Source organism: Sapajus apella, unplaced genomic scaffold (assembly GCF_009761245.1).
Source record: "Sapajus apella isolate SASKATOON/1434 unplaced genomic scaffold, GSC_monkey_1.0 scaffold1, whole genome shotgun sequence".
Classification (NCBI taxonomy): domain Eukaryota; kingdom Metazoa; phylum Chordata; class Mammalia; order Primates; family Cebidae; genus Sapajus; species Sapajus apella.
In genome coordinates this window covers 78660703-78676385 of record NW_022436941.1, presented here as the reverse complement: position 1 = coordinate 78676385, position 15683 = coordinate 78660703, and the positions used below count along the sequence as shown (strand labels likewise).

At 36.3% G+C, this 15683-nt stretch overlaps 1 protein-coding gene and 1 long non-coding RNA gene across 7 annotated transcripts in view; one reads left to right on the top strand and one right to left on the bottom strand.

Moving 5' to 3' along the window:
• LOC116555026 overlaps window positions 1-11587 on the top strand; it is a 12173-nt gene extending 586 nt beyond the window's left edge. Inside the window, exons 2-3 of the long non-coding RNA XR_004270352.1 lie at window positions 3606-3610; window positions 11577-11587. This is a non-coding gene — a long non-coding RNA (uncharacterized LOC116555026). The remainder of the gene's footprint in view (window positions 1-3605; window positions 3611-11576) is intronic.
• Window positions 1-15683, bottom strand: part of PDE4D (phosphodiesterase 4D) — a 1549195-nt gene that overhangs the window by 690151 nt on the left and 843361 nt on the right. The window lies entirely within an intron of this gene.

The following is a 15683-nucleotide window of genomic DNA, read 5'->3' as shown; positions in this document are numbered from 1 at the left end:
TGTGTGTGTGTGTGTGTGTGTGTGTGTGTGTGTGTGTGTGTGTGTGTTTTTCAAGAAAAGTTTGGGCCAGGTATGGTGGCTCACATCTGTAATGCCAGTGCTCTAGGAGGCTGAGGTGGGAGAATCACTTGAGCTCAGGAATTTGAGGGTACAGTGAGCTATGACTGCACCACTGCACTAATGCCTGGGCAACAGAGTGACTGCCTCTCTAAAAGAAAAAATAAATTTTAATGCAACTTAAATTTCTTAAGGTCAAGCCTTCTCTGTACAGCGAAAACCTATGGAATCCAAGGGGATGTTCATCCTCAAAGGAGATCCTTATACTGGGAAGGGAAATGTTTAATCAGTAAATAAAAGCAACTTTTGCAGATTTCCAACAAATGCCTAATGGGAGAATTGGCTTAGAATGAATCACTTGGGTGGGTGAGCAAACTTACTGGTTCTGTACCAGCAAACATGGAGTAAATAGTGTCTTAAGTTTCTTTACAAAAACTAGAAGATAAGAATTTTGAACAGAAGAAAAGTAAAGACCTAAAAATATTATTATGTCACACAAGAAATGGAAGTAAACAGGCAGAAAAGACTTCTAAAGCTAAGTACTTAGGAACTGAGTGTTAGTAAAGAGAAATGACTAACTGCATTTTGGTTTCCTCTGCAAGCTAGCTGGGTGGAGAAAACTGTGACAAAAAGGACAATCACAACTGATAAGTGCTTTTCTTTTCAAGGTGTGGCCTCCAGACCTCTTCAGTAATTATGTCATAAGAAGAGATTAGGAGTCTTAACAGGTAAGAAGTCTTAAGGACAGTCTATTCAAAAATGTTTTTCACTTAGCACTTTGCTCCAGTTATGTCCTTTCTTTGACAGTGTTCAGCTACAGTAACATCTATATCAAACTGCCTAAAGAATTTTAGCCATATTTTAATAAGTCATTTATCATAATGTTCCCTTGCCTAGACATCAAAGGGCCATCCTTCTGCTACAATGTGCCCAAAATGGTCTGAACCACACCACACATCCTTGAGCATCCTTGAATGCATCAAGATACCAGCAGTTTGAAGATTCCTACTCTCTGACAACTCTTTCATAACAAACGTGATTTTTAAAAAATAAATATTAAAGTAGGTCGAGCATGGTAGCTCACACCTGTAATCCTACCACTTTGGGAGGCTGAGGTGGGCAGGTTGCCTGAGCTCAAGAGTTTGAGACTCATCTAAGCAACATGGCAAGGCCCATCTCTACTGAAAATGCAAAAATTAGTCAGGCATGGTGGTGTACACCTGTAGTCCCAGCTACTCAGGAAGTTAAGGTACAAGAATCTCTTGAACTCAAAAGTCAGAGGCTGCAGTGATTCAAGATAATGCCACTGCACTCTCACCTGGGCGATAGAGTGAGACTCTGTCACCAAAATAAATAAATGTTGAATTAGTAACTTTGCATTTCATACCTTGGTAACACATATTTCTTCTTGAGGTGATAGTATTTTATTCTAATGAAGTCTTTCCTTCCTATTTTAATAAGCAGAGCTCATTTGTACCCATTTAAGCTTCTGACAAAAAGCTTCTCTGTTTTGTTTTTATGAAAACTATGTATAAAACCACTTACTTTTATTTATCTTCTCTCTCTCAAAGACAAATGTCCATGAGACTTAATTATTTCTTTCTCCCTTTTTAAATTTCTCCTTTTTGAAAGTAATTTATTTTCTAAAATTGAAGAGCCACCTGACAAGACAACAGTTACTTTAGGGTGGTTGTGCTTTTGCCTTTTAAAGAGTTAGTTCTGACTGCATTCACATAAGGCTTTGTTTTCAAAGATATCTGGAATTCAAACCCCAGGGACTGAGAATATTACCCAGGAAAAAAAGATGCCAAATTGAACTAAAAGGCTACTTTACAATTTGACCTGTGGATTTTATTTAATGAAGGACAGATAATCAGCAAGGCTAAGTAAAATAGTTACTGAAATATGCCTGACAGTCATATAAATAGGATAAAAGCTGTTGAAACAGTGCTTAAAGCAAGTTATCACCAACTCTGAATTCTGAGTATTGTGCCTGAATTCACAATGATAATAGCTATTTTTTAAATTACCATTCATTATGTCTTCAAACTCTAATCTACCACTCTTAGATCATAATGCTGAGAGTAACCTCTACTGGCCAGTCTATTTTATGGCTAATGCTGAAAGGGCACAGGAAAAGGGGTGGTTTTATTGATATATTTATAATCCCAGAAGCAGCTTTTCAGCATTGCATTTTCACAGTAATATTATCTTTTTGGGGGGTGAGGGGGGTCATTTGGCTCCTACAATGATCCTCCTGAAGATTGAACATATTTTACTCTTACAAAGTTTTAATAAACATGTTGAACATTTTAAATTTCTGGCCATATAGATAATATTTTAAAATCAACAGATAAAAGGAATTTTGCTTAAATAGTTTAAGCATTACTTTCTAAAGAAGGCAAATTATCAAATGATGTTTAAAAACGCCATTACCTGCTGCAAGTGAAGGGGCTAGACAGGGCACAGAATGAATACAGTGGGCTGTGTCATTAGGATGCGAATTTACACAACAAAAATTAATGACAGATAAAGTAAGCAGCATGTGGACATGTCCAACCCACATGCCCTACATTTTGTCTACTTACAAAGTGACATATGACTCTAGATGTTTGCATAAGCAACATGGAGATTCCCTTCTTTATTGCATGTTTAGGTTGCTAGTAATTGAGTCATATTCCTGAGCTAAATTAGGCAAATAAACTTGTGCATAAGGAAGTTACCATGCAATCCTTTTAATTTTCCATATCAAGATGCCGAGGAATAGAGCTGAACCTAGACAGATTCTAGAATAAATCACACATAGGGTAACATTCTCACTTCTTCCTGGCCCACTGCATCTCTTGCATTCTTTACGGGTTTGTAAAAATCAAGTTAAAACAAACTAAGTGTAGTTCATTTCATATAAGAAAGAAAGTACAAATGAGCATTGTAGGCCAGGATAAAGCTGTGGTGGGGATAGCATTCTGCCCTTTTTGCCTAGGGTGCTGAATTTATGAGTATGATATGCTGTTATAGACTATATTATTGTTCTCAACAATTCACTCTTTTGCCACGTGAACGTTCAGGTCTTCTAGGAGGGTGGATATATTGCTGAGACCCACTGTCTAGTTAGCCACTAACTTGCTTAGGCTAACGGAATGTGAGTGGAGGTGACAGTCTGTCATTTCAGATCAAAGGCCTTAAGAAGCATTGAGTGCTTCCCCCAGCCTCTTGCTCTTTTTCCCTCGGCCACAGTTCCCTCCTCAGAGTTCCAACCACCTGTAATCTGTGGAAGGCTGAGCCATTTTCTCTACTTTCTTCTAATGGATGGAATGGTTCGACCCATTGAATTGACAGGAAAACAAGAAAATACTTTGGCTGGAAAGAAACTTACACAATCTCAGGCTAAACCCTAAGGAATTCAGACTTCTCTTTGAAAACCTTATTTGTCAATGGCCACAATTTAGAAGAACGAGCAAGGTATACTGCAACGTCTGGGCCTGGTTGTTGCTGACAATGGAGCAGTTGGAGTGATTATCTGTAGCCTTAGTTGCACTGACCTTCAGTGTCTGTTGTTTGTCAAAACAATTTGAATGCTTTTAGTTTCAGTTTCCCACACATATAATCTTATTACTCATAAAGTTTACTCTAAAGCAAGGTTGAAAATGAAATCTCATGAGAATTAAACACCATTTGTACATTTAGGTTGCCATTCTTAAAACAATTAGCATAAATTGGACAGACAAGCATTATGTTAAGGAAACCACCTTATCCTCTCCTTTTAATTGTTTCTAAGAAAATGGGCAAACTATCCTCAATGAAAATAATTTAAACAATCACATATTCATTCTTTTATATTTTAATTTTTTAATGTTTCATATGTGAAATAATGGGGTAAATACTGAAGATGAGATTGGGTGAGAGAGATTCCTAGATTTTAGAAAGATAATATTTACTTCTGCTACTTATTAATTTTCTTCCTTTCAAAATAGTAAATTCCAGCTATTTCTAATTTTACTCAAACATTTTACAAAGGAGATGCATACACAAACACATTTAAAAAAAATGGTTACATTTTAAGTTGGAAAATATTATTCCAGTTTAGTATATTCTAAGTTTAAAGAAAGTATTCATTGTGAGCCAAGGCTTTGTATTAAACTTTGCAATTTGTCTCCTTAATACTTCTAGAACAAAATTAATTATTTCTTAATCACCTACATAGAAAACAAGATTTAGAAATTACTGAACTCACTTATTTCTGCTATTTTTCAAATAGAAAATCAATTTTAAGTTTTTCTTTACCATATGAAACAAATATTGAATAATCATTTTATGTAGTCTGTCGGGTGCTTCCTTGGTTATACTGTGATGTTTCTAATAATTTATTCGACTTTAAAATAATAAAATTTATTTTTTCTAAGCAAATGAACTATTTTACTGTAAATTTAACTTCCCACAGAACCCCATATAATTTTCTAAATAATGGAATCTCTGCAACAGGAGGATCTATTTATAAATTCATTGCATTTTCGGTGTCATTATTGGGATATATTACTTAGCAACTGTTATGGAGACAGAAAGTATCAAAATATACAGCAGAAATCTGAACCATATAAAGCCTGATGTGCCTGACAAAGGTTAACAGGATAACAATATTCAGCTCTACTCCTTTTCTTACCCTCCTCTCATCTCAAAATACATGCAGGAAATGCCTCCTTTTCAACCTCCTTCACATTCTGAAGAGAACGTAGCACTTTTTAAAAAAAATTGAAGCCAATGTAACCAACATTTGCCTATTTTTAAAAGTACTTTCTTCATTCTGATTGACTTTAAAAAAAGGCCTAATATTGACAAAAAATTTAGAGAGTCAGTGAGAGTTTTCATGCTAATATCAACATTTTATTCTTTTTTGCTCACTTACTAAGTTCCCAAAGATGGATGTATACAAATGCTGTAGAACTTCATATATGCTTTCTTACCCCTTCATTTCCTCCTCCTCAAAGATTAATCAGTAAATAAAGACGTTTTATGGTGAGAGCAATATAAATATCTCAAGCCATATCATCAAACTGTCATTTTGGTCTAGGCACATACAAGACAACTAGATCTGTGATTGACCAAGGTGCTATGTAGGAATATATTTATTTTGACAACAAGCACATATCAGTTATATATTTTGACAAGTATATTTTGGTAAGTATAAATCACTTAATAACAGCTTTCATATATATTACTTCATTTTAGGTTTCAGAAGTAGTCAACAGTTGATTCATAAACTGCTTGTCTTGTGTGTAAAAACTTTAGCAGAGAAGAGAAAGAAGAAAGAAAGATGAATATGCAAATCTCAGACTCATTCCTGCCATAATAGTTTCAATTTTATCTGTTTTATACATTGGAGTTTTGTGAAAAATTCCTTCATAAAAAGAGGTTTTCTTATTTAAAAAAAAATTTTTTTTTGAAAATTTCTAGCATAGAGCTCAGTGCCTAAATCTCAGAAAATATTTAAGGATACAGGGGAAAAATGAAAAACATAAATAATATCTGCAAATAAGGTTGAAAAATCTAACCTTTCTATACTTAAAAGAAATCCAGCTTCTTAAATGGCAGAGAAAATTCTATATGCCAGATTACAATGAATATATTCCCCTCATTATCATTATCTTTAGATATGTCCAGTTTTCTGTGGATAGAACTGTTTAAAAATGCCATCTATCTCCAGAAAGAATATTACTAACACCCAAGGAAAAACAAGTTTGTGGATTCATACATCTAATTACCAATTTAAGGTAATGATTCTTTTCATTATCGTGACCCTTTGCCCCTCTAGAGTGACATGCCCCCTGAAATTTGACCCAAATAGTTCATACAAATAAAGGTGAAATGCCTCCAGTCAGACATAAACTGATTGTCTTCACAGGGTCCCCTGGGGTAGCAACAGTAAATTTGCCACAGCAGAAACTTGAGTATGCACATTCAGTTCCCTCCAGGTATTTTGGCAAGTCAAATTTAAAAGCAACCATGACCTTGTCACCAATATTAATGGACAGACTTCTCTGCTTTATGTTAGCGTAGTTGCTGGAGTAACGTTACAATGTTCTGAGGTCTGTTATTGATGCTGACATTCCAAACAACTCTTGAGTTGATGGAGTAATTATCCTACATTCCTGTGAACAGACTTTTTCTGCCTCAGGTCACTGAACCACTTATTTTTCCCAACATAACACTTCTATCCAAAAAGTGATCTAATACAACTAAGGAAAAAGATCATAACTTTATCACATTCAGAATAATTCCTCCTCAGGTCCTCTACCAAAATCTTATGATTGGTTAGTTTTCATATTGCCTATATATAGAAGCAAACAATTATAGTAGCATAACTTAAAGAGTACAAATAAGCTGAAATGACCTGCTATGATCTGAACGTTGGCACCCTCCCAAAATTCATACGTTGAAACCTAATCACCAATGCAATAGTGTTAGGAGGCAGGGCCTTTGGGAGGTAATTAGGTCATTAGGCCTCCAGCCTTGTGACTGGGATTAATGCGTGTAAAAAGAGGCCCCAGAGAGTTCCCTTGCCCCTTCTTCCAAGTGAGGACACAGCAAGACACCATTAACAAACCAGAAAGCTGGCCCTCACCAGAAACCAAATTTGTAGCTTGCTGATTTTGGACTGTGAGAAAAGTCTTCCAGCACTGTAAGAAATAAAATTCGATTGTTTATAAGCTACCCAGTTTTTTGCTTGTTTGTTTTTGAGACAGAGTCTCTGTCACTCAGGCTGGAGTGCAGAGAGAGAATCTCTGCTCACTGCAAGCACTGCCTCCTGGGTTCAAACGATTCTCCTGTCTCAGCCTCCCAAGTAGCTGGGATTACAGGAATGCACCACCATGCCCAGCTAATTTTTCTATTTTTAGTAGGGATGGGATTTTGCCATGTTGCCCAGGCTGGTCTCGAACTCCTGACCTCAGATGATCCACCCATCTCAGCCTCCCAAAGTGCTGGGATTACAGGCGTGAGCCACCATGCCCAGCCATGCTACACAGTTTATGATATTTTGTTATAATAGTCCAAACGGGCTAAGACATGACCTAAGCTACTATCAGTGCCAAAAAGATTAATTCTACCATTCCTGGGATCTGAAGATAATTTAATGCATTTCTCTAAAAATAATAGTAACAACAAACAAAAAAAAAATCTCCAAAATTTTATTTTAAAAAAGGGTCTAAGGAATTCTATATAGTTCTTGGTAATTTATTAAACATAGTCCCAAATATTTTAGAATTTTTCAGCAAGCAATAAAGGGTCCCTGCGAAGCAGGTTTTTAAAAGCTATTCCAAGGAAAAACCAAACAGTTCTGTCACTGCATTTGGATGCTGTTGCTGTGCACTTTATTCATAGGAATGCATAGCATGGCTTACTGGTACTGAAAAAGACTGCTGAATGGCAGATTTTAAAAAGAGTAAGCAACTGAATTGTAAAAGGTTCTCGCAATGATAGATTCCACAACCCGTTAGGAATTTGCCCTCACAACCCTCCTGACTTCTGAATTCCAAGAAGAATGAAAGTGATGGCTTATAATTAGCATGACTGTGTTGGGGGCATGACAGATGCTGTTGGCCAGCCTTGATGTCAGAGTAAAATCTGCATTTCCTCATTAATACTCAAGCTCGTATTTCACATGATAGACAGCAGCACCCTCTTTCTGATTGCAGCACTAAGCTTCATTGCATATTGTCAACACATAAAAGGCAGAACCTAGGTGCTATGCAGATGAATAATGTGTCTGTCTGGGTCAAGTGACAACTTAGGAAATGTCAAAACGAACAACAAAAACAGAGTAATTCTATGAAATGGACAATGTGGGTGAATCTTACATTTCAATATTATTTCACATCTAACTCAAAAATTTGATTCACCAACTGAAGTCTGTTTAGCAGCATACATATTGTCAGCCTGAGAATTTTCAATAGGTTTATCCTGCTTCCCTGCTAGAAATTTTTTTTTAGTGAGGAGCGGTTCAGAAAATATTATTTTATTTTTTGAGACAGTCTCACTCTATTGCTCAGGCTAGAATGCAGTGGTGCAATCACGGCTCACTACAGCCTTGACCTCCTGGGCTCAATTGAGCCTCCCACCTCAGCCTCCAGAATAGTGGGAACTACAGGTGCACACTACCACGTTGCTTCCAAGTTAGACATAACTACTTGCATGGTCTGCTTATGCTCAAACTCCACAAATCACACCCAGCATCTTCTCCCAATTTAGCATCTTCTCATGATTTCCCTATTTCTGTTCCTGGCTCATTTTTCTCCCAGTCATTCAGACCTGAACCTGAGCATCATCTTAGATGTGTCACTCTTTTCAACCACCTTATGTTTGTGTAATATGGCATCATTGTCTTTGAAATTTCTGTAGTATCTGTCCCTGAGTCTTTCCATTTCTATGGTCACCAAACTTAGCTCCACATTAAGAAATTTTAAGACTAGCGGGTTAGACTCTCCCCTGCCAAGTCTAACCTACTAGTCTTAATATTTCTTGGATCACACACCGAGTCTATGTTCCCATGAAGCCATTCCAGATGGATCTTCCTGCGGCATTCCATCATCTGCCTACTAATTGTCTTCATCCTGTACTTGAGCTTACCAGTTCACTGATATTTTCCCCAAATTGTATCATGCTTCCTGTTTTTGTACCTTTGTCCAATATTCTTTCCTCTGTCTTGTTCTGTTTATACTTCTGTGGAAATCATATCCATTTTTAAACCTTAAAGTGTTGAGAGTGTGTCCTTAAGACTGAACATAATGACAATAGCAGTTCAAGTCCCTGACGTTTACTAACTGATATTGAGGAAATAGGTCAATTCTGTGGGATCCAGGTACTCCTCTGTAATTGGGAGTAAGGGGGAGGAGGATAATACTTTCCCTGCCTCTGTCATATCTATCATAGAATAATTAAAATCAGCAAAAATTTTAAATGAGATGAATATGTAAAAGCAAGAGTAAAAGCTAACATCCTATGCACAATAAAAAGCATGACCATGATCATCTTCTTTACTGTTATATATTCACCGCATGCATATGAGGCTTCCTCCTGGGATTCCACTCATTTTTATCACTGTAATGGTCAATACTATGACTTTTCTTTTGGAATTAGTTACCAGGTATGGTGGCTCATGCCTGTAACCCCAGAACTTTGGGAGCCAAGACTAGGAGGATTGGTTGAGTTCAAGAGTTCAAGACAAGCCTGAGCAACATAGTGAGATCTTTTCTCTACAAAGTTTAAAACATTAGCTAGGCATGGTGGCACATGCCTGAAGTCCCAGCTACTTAGAAGCTGAGGGAGGCAGATCACTTGAGTCCAGGAGTTTGGAGCTGCAGTAAGCCATGACTGCACCACTGCACTGCAGCCTGGGGAACAGAGTAAGACCCCGTCTCAACAAAAAAAGAAGAAGAAATAATTAGTTCACTGACATAAAAACAGGCCAAATGAGGGTCACAGGTTTCTTTGGAATATACATGCGTATTTGGAGGACAGACTCACAAACTGCTTGACACATTCAATTAAGGTATGAAAAAAATAAAAGGCTTTGGTTGTCATATGATCATATGGCTAGTTCCCTTTCTTCTTTTTTCTTCTTTAGACAGAGTTTCCCTCTTGTTACCCAGGCTGGAGTGCAATGGCACGATCTCAGCTCACCGCAACCTCCACAACTCCCGGGTTCAAGAGATTCTCCTGCTTCGGCCTCCCGAGTAGTGGGATTACAGACGCCTGCCACCACACCAGGCTAATTTTGTTTTTTTTAGTAGAGTCAGGGTTTCTCCATGTTGGTCAGACTGTTCTCAAACTCCTGACCTCAGGTGATCCACCCACCTCGGCTTCCCAAAGTGCTGGGATTACAGGAGTGAGGGAGCTACCACACCGGCCTGAGTTTCCTTTATTCTAATGTAAATAAATAAATAAATGTATAATTCAAAATAAATATTCTCATAAATATTAAGATGAATTGCTCTTTGCCTCACGCTGAAGTTAACTAGCTGCCCCCTGAAAAACTAGTTTTCTCCATGAAATTATTAAAATTTAACTAATTCTGGAGCTTTGCTATGGCATGCTAGACACAGTAAGAAACATGGACTTGCTGAGAGTTCTAGTCTAGGAGATTCCCTTTCAGCACTTGAAATATTTCATGGAAGAACATAATTTTCATTCCATATTTTGATGTTACAATACGAACCATAAAATGTTTTTCTTTTATTTCTACTTTTTACTTTTTGTAAGACTAAAGACCCTTCCCATAGTCCAGCATTTTATTTCTATTTTCTTCCTTTTTCACTTCAGAATTGTGGAAACATTAAATAACTCAAATCTATATTTTATCAGTCAGTGCCGCCATTTAAAACATAGCATTTTGGGTATTATTTCATTTAACCCCTTAATTGTAGAGTTATCAATCCATAACACTGCATATTGTCTATTCCTTGAAAGTTTGTTAAGTTTCATTTTCACATTATGCAAAATTAATTAATGCTCCCCTCCACTGACTCTGGCCACCACACCCCTATGAATGAATTTGGAAGAGGCAATGGGAGCACTGAGGGAATGTAACACAGCATGATGGAAAAGGGTACAGACTAGATTACCTATTTCTCAATTTTCTCCTCTAAAATATGGAAAAATTGTGCATCTAATTCAGGGTTGTTGTGAAGATTAATTGGCTTAATACACATAGAATGTTTAGAGTAGTGCCTGACACACCAGTACTCGTGTCATCTATTAGTCTTATTGCCTTGTTATTATTAAAGGATTCCATTATTTCAAAAGGAAGGTTAAACATCATTAATCTGAAAATCCAAACTGCAAAATGTTCCACAATCCAAAGCTTTTTGTGTACTGACGTAGTGCGACAGGTGGAAAATTCCACAACTGACCTCATGTGACAAGTCACAGTCAAAACACAGCCAAAACTGTTTCATGTAAAATATTATTTTAATATTATTTTAAAATATTGTATACAATTATTTTCAGCCTATGTTTATAAGGTATATATGAAACATAAATAAATTTTGTGTTTAGATGCAGGTCTTATGCCCAAGTTATCTCACTATGTGTATGCATATATTCCAAAATCCAAAAAAATTCAAAAGTTGAAACACTTCTGGTCCCAGGCATTTAGGATAAGAGATATCCAACCTGTATATGTCAAACATATACTAGTTTTTAAATTTTTTGAGAGCAATATAACTATAATAAAGTGGGAAAAACTCATAATATTTTAATTATGGCAATGATCAGCATACCTCCTTTAATTATTATTCTTATGAGAATTTTTATTTTTATTTTATATGTTTATTTTTTTACAGATGGGGGCTCACTATGTTACCCAGGCTGGCCTTGAACTCTGGGTTCAAATGATCCTCCTGCTTCAGCCCCCCCAAGTAGTTTGGACAACAGGTGTGCACTATTACAACCAGCCCAAGCTAATGAGAATTTTAATGCACCTACACACTACATACACCCATACACTTTCAACACACATTACAGAGTGTTTCCACAGACAGAGTAGAGTGAGGTATGAGTTCTGGTTATTTAGACTGGGAACTACAGCAGAGTCAAATAGTGTTAGCGTTTCTATCCTGGTTCAGGTCCTGTTATCAATCGAAGAGGCAAAGTAGAAATTAGATCAGGTTTCCATCTGATTACCACTTACAGCATAGCTTTGATCACCTGATTTGAGTAAGGGGATCAAAGGAAGAAATCATCAGAGATCCAACAGCAACCCAGGCAGGCAGATTGCCATTTGAAAAAAATAAAAATAAAAAACAACAGTAATTTCTCTACCTTGAGGAAGGATAACTCTTGTTTGGCTAGCTTGATTCCTTTCTAATTATAGAAATAAGCTTGGAGTGAATGGCACGTGATGAAAATACAAAGTATCACATAAGAGTTAATAAAGAAGATAATATTATAATTAGGTATCTTTCTAAACAATAGACAGAAACCAAGTATTTCTTCATATTAGAAATATAATAAAATTTTACAGCCAGGCGTGGTGGCTCACACCTGTAATCCCAACACTTTGGGAGATTGAAGAAGAAGCACTCTTGAACCCAGGAATTTGAGACCAGACTGGGCAAGATGGCAAAACCCGTACTCTATAAAAAATACAAAACTTAGACAGGTGTGGTGGCGTACACCTGTAGTCCCAGCTATTTGAGAGGCTGAGGTGGGAGGATCCCTTGAGTCCAGCAAGTCAAGGCTGCAGAAGCCATGATCACACCACTGGGTGACAAACAGAGACCCAGTCTCCAAAAAAAAAAAAAAAAAAAAAAAAAAAAGAAAAAAAAACAAAGGAAAAGAAAAGAAACCCTTTAAAAAAAAAAAAATAAAAAGCACTACTTGTGATGAAAAATTTAGCAAATGCTAGAATTCCTTGTCCCTAGATTTTTTTCTAAAGAATTAAAATCTTCATTTTCTAGGAGAAATGACATTAAAATGTATTATTCCTAAACTCAAGAGTTTTTAAAGATCTGAGCTGCTTGATAACTCCATAGCACACCCTTGAAGATAAGGTATTTCACATATTCATGGACCCTTCCTAAATCTTGGAAGATCTTCAGGCTAACGGCGAGGCTGGAGCTCAAGCTGAGGCAGAACTTCATTTCTACCAGTAATAGCATGCCTAGCCAGGATTAAAAAATTTGCCAAGACCGCACAGACAGACTAGATGGTAAGTTGGATTTATACTTCTTTTTCCAACTGGAAGCCATTCTGAACTCCTGCCTAAAGCTGGAGGAAGTGAAGAGGGGCCCAAACTGTTAGGGATCAGAGATAATGATTATGAAAAACCAACAATCATTTACCTAATGATTCCCCAGAGCCACTCCTAGAGGAAAGAATAAAATAAAAGTTTACACCACCCACAAAACAAAGATTCAACGCAGTCAATGAACCAAAGAAGAAAAATTAGGTTCTGAAATGTGATAGTAGCCTGAAATTCCCCCTCAAATTTCTAGATGTTTGGTTACATTATAACTGAATTGATGCACTTATTCATAAAATACCAACACTCAATTATATTCACCACTTAAAAAACATGGTTATCAGTAATTATTTTTGTATAATCTCTTTTCATTTTCATTACTGCAGATTTTTTGTTTCCAAATCCACAAAAGGAATTCTCAACTTGATGTAATACAAAAAGTCCAGAGAGGATCACAAATTAATTTATCTAGGATGTAATCGCTACACAGAGAAAATGACCATACGATGTCCTAATATTGCATCCAGGTTTAAAGTCGTATGAAAAAGAGAAAGGGAAGGATGTTACTATTCTGAGCTGATGTCTCACCATCCCAAATTGTAACCATTGAACATACACATTTATTGACAAACAGCTCTGAAATCATAACAAAATGTCCCACAAATGTGTTTTGATGCATTAATGCTTTATTGTATGAAACAGCTACATCCATGTTTTTCCATCTATAAAAAAGGGCAATATAAAGATGTCCTTTGAGTCACTTTTAACTCAACTTTCTAAGTGTCTACAATTTTATAAACATGAATCATACTCCTATAAAGAAGTCTTCCACTCCACCTTCGTGAGTATATATCTTTAATCAGGAAGGTTAAATGGACACTCTATATACATCCTTGTGCTTTTGGGGATCTGCCAATGCTTTTTTTTTTGATGGAACAGTAAATGGTCCAACTGTGTGCCTAAGACTGGGTGGAATGAAATTTATCTTCTACTGGTTTGCAGAAAATGACTCTGTAAACTTTATGACATTTGCCAGTATTTCCACTCTCTTACGACATAGCTCACTGACTAGGACCCAGTTTTCCAAGCAAGTAAAAGATGTTTCCTTGTTACTAATATGTTTTTGGAACGTCAAAGAGACCTTTTGAATTACCCCCTAGAGGTATACATACTTCACTTTGGTCCTCAGCAATGATTATTTCAATATACTGTTTACACACCCAATCCTTACTCTCCTTTTTTGAATGCAAAGTAACATGTGCTAATTGTTGCTTTTATGATATTAATGAATCAAAACCTTATGGGAAATATAATTGTCTCATCTTTCATCTTCCAGGCTTCTATGTGAAATACTCAGAATTGCACTTGCAAATTCCTGAGCAGCTTCATTCTAAGAGAAGCATGTCGCCATCTAGTGATCATACAGAAAAGTACACTTATGCATTTTCCCTCTAGGCTCTGTATTAAAAATGATGAATTGGCCCATACATTAGAATTGAAAGACGAGAAATAAAATTAAAATTCCTATAAACTTTACCTAGTTATTTGCTGTATACACCACTCTGCATGGTCATAACTAAAAATATATGGGTTATAATGATAATAGCACGACGTTGTTCCTGTCTTGGGGTCACTTTTTAACTTCAACTTACCACTGGTTTAGTCATGTAGTTTCCAAAATAAATATATTCATATGGAACATTTAATTCCAATGAACTACATTTTTAGTTCATTAAAAGTTAATGAAGTTTTTAAACAATTCCAAATGACCTGTAAAATATATTTACTTCAAATGCTTCATTTTATTTCTCTAGTGATGCCCTGCTAAGATGCTACCTAAATTGTTAAACATTTGTTTAGAAAGACGAAAAAGTAAGATGAAATAAACAGCATACTATTTAGGGATTAACATATTCCTTAATATGTAACCAAAAGTATTCCTCACTGTCAGAATTAAACATCTGATTGTATTTCTAGTTTAAGGATATTATTGCACAGATATAAGTAAGACAAGACATCCTTGCCTAAGTCAGCTTAGATGCCCACTCTGTCCCAGCAGCGTTTTTCCAGTTTTACCCTTCTGGAAAGTTCTTTGAGGACAGGGACCATGTCTGATGCATCATTTCATCTTCACATACCACTATTCACCCAACCCTTGCTCCCACCAGCACAATGCCTAATATGTCAGAGGGACTCAGGATGTTTCTTCAATGAACCAATAAATTAATTTCTTATGTCTGTCTCTAAAATAATTATTTAGAGAGTCTATCTATCATGGGAAAAAAGCTTTTCTCTTTTCTATTATATGATTTTCTGTCCCTTTTCTGAGACATTCTCTGCAGTGGCACCTTATTTGATATTCACACTGCAACCTCCCAAATTCTTGAGAATCTTGAGTATCCACATCGAAATGGGTTACTTTCCATGATTTAGCCATCTTACAGACAGGACATTATTCATCAATACACCATTTGATGGAATGATTTCAAAAGGGTGGAAAGGAGAAATTCTTATTTCTTACTATTTTTAATGGGTAGTGATAACATTCTGTAACAAGGAGATTTCAATACTGTAACAGATAAGATATTGTTCACAGTTTGAAACAGGTACTTTTGGCCTTATAGCCACTTGGCCACAATGCATAGTTTAATATTGTGTGGTTCACAAGAGCCGACTTATCTTGAAATGTTCCAGAGGAAACTTCCTTAATCATATCCTTACTGTCCAGTGACTGAGGTAAATCATGCCATACATGTGTCATTATCAACCACATACTAACTATACCTGCACTTCAACTACCTGCAACTAGATTTTCACTATGGCGTGTACCGAGTTTCAGTGATATCCCATTCCTCAAATAAATATTCCAAAAGCATTTAATTTCACTGTA